General features: G+C 34.0%; 1 protein-coding gene across 1 annotated transcript in view; it reads left to right on the top strand.

Annotated features, from left to right (window-relative positions):
* The window catches only part of LOC106880427 (organic cation transporter protein), a 63,605-nt gene that overhangs the window by 392 nt on the left and 61,055 nt on the right, over positions 1-2,158 (top strand). The window lies entirely within an intron of this gene.

The following is a 2,158-nucleotide window of genomic DNA, read 5'->3' as shown; positions in this document are numbered from 1 at the left end:
TATATATATGTATATATATATATATATTTGAATAATGAGAGAGATGGAAGATGTGAGAATGTTTATTAATCACTACAATTGTTTCAACCTATCTAGCATCGATCCTTCATGGGTAGGATACTTAACATCTGATTTAGGAGTATCTGTCGGTGTAGATGTGTCTCTTCAGGTGATTACAAGATGTATCTCATTAAAATAACGACTGTTCTGGAAGATATCACACACAAAACAAAATTCACACACAAATCTACACACACACAAAAAAACTTACACATACAAACTCACACGCACTTACACATACACACACAAACTCTCTCTCTCTCACACACAAACTCTCTCTCAAACACAAACTCTCTCTCATGCACACACATACAGAGTAAATAATATTTGCTTTTGAAATTACTTTTTTATTTTGACATTACTTAAACCTTGTCACAGTAATCATTTAAAATATGCATATGCGATTACATTCACTTTTGCTATATTTCTTGACATTATTGCATACTGTAAAGTGTCAAAAAGTTTAGTCAAACATTTACAATTGGTTCATTGACATATCATCATAGTCAGATCATAGATATACAGCACAACTTTTTGACATTCAGCCCTTTAGTATTTAAACAGGAAATACCCAGTCAAAACATTCTACCTGTTTTATGCTCAAAGATACAAAATTAATTCAAAACATGTGAATGAACAAGCATTACTTTTGACAGAATAATGTAAATGCTAAAGTGTCAATAGTGCTGTATTTTCCAGCCTACAAGTCAATAATATAAAGTGTACACATTCAAACATTATCTTTATCTTTTAAAATTCTGCTGCATTTCTCATGGAACTTTTGATCCCCCTAGGTTGTCTTGGTGTATAAGTCAACCTACCTCTTTTGGCTGTAAAGTTTGGTCTGAAAATTTGACTTTTATGCTAGAATATATGGCATACAAAAAGTGTTTTAAAATGACTGCCACATTATCTCTATGTCATGGTTTTAGTTATAAATTTGTTTGGAAACTAAAAAATATTTTCCTTATTTCCAGTGTGCAAAAATCATTACTAACATGTATGGTGCACCAGCATGACCGCAGCCACTTGGCTGAAACACATAAATAAATAAATAAATAAATACTATAACAATTGATAATCATTGATTTCTAACATTTGTAGAAGACCTCAAATCTTGGCAATGGTGATTAAATATCAAAACAGTATTTGATTAGTACTGCTACTTCTATTTTATTTTATAGACCCTGGAAGGATGAATGGTTAAGTTTATTTTAACATTATTTGATTTCAGAAATATATAGTGACTAACTAGATATTGTAAAGCATTTGTTCACATACCTCTTTTTAGACAATTTCACCTCCCTAATCTTCTGTGGCTGAGTACTTTTTAATAACTAGAGAACAATATCATATAATACACTAAAAGAAACCATGGGAGTACATGTCATATCAACCAATTTGAGTTCTGTATTATATATATATCTATAGAATCATGCTTCTGTTAATGTTATTAAGTGAGGCACAGGGATAGCTATTCTGTAAGAAGTTTGCTTCTCAACCACATGGTTCTGGGTTCAGTCCCACAGCATGGCACCTTAGGCAAGTATCTTCTATTATAGCATTGGGTCAACCAAAGTCTTGTGGGTGGATTTGATAGGTGGAAACTGAAAGAAGTCCATTGTGCGTGTGTATATATATATATATATATATATATATATATATATACCTGTAAAGATATGTGACACTTATTCAATAGCTATGATAAAACTCCGAGTTTCCGATGCCCAGGCGGGGTTCCACTCCAACCATCTCTTCAGTTATCCAGCCACCGGAGATTCTATTTGTTGCCATTCCTGCCAAAGGCTGGAAACTACAGGCCCATCTCTCTAACTTCACATATTAGCAAAGTCATGGAACGAATTGTCAGAAGGAGATTGATTGCGTTCCTAGAAGAAAATGACTTGCTGAATGAGACCCAGCATGGTTTCCGTCCAGGTAAAAGCTGCCTCACGCAGCTCTTGCAGCATTATGACTGGGTCCTGAAGCAGCTACTTGACCATTCAAATGTTGATGTGATATATCTCGACTTTGCAAAAGCCTTTGACAAAGTTGATCATGGCTTGATATGTCACAAGCTGCGAAACCTTGGCATAGC

This window comes from Octopus bimaculoides, chromosome 10 (genome assembly GCF_001194135.2).
Source record: "Octopus bimaculoides isolate UCB-OBI-ISO-001 chromosome 10, ASM119413v2, whole genome shotgun sequence".
In the NCBI taxonomy this organism is placed as follows: Eukaryota; Metazoa; Mollusca; class Cephalopoda; order Octopoda; family Octopodidae; genus Octopus; species Octopus bimaculoides.
This window is presented reverse-complemented; position numbering and strand designations above follow the sequence as displayed.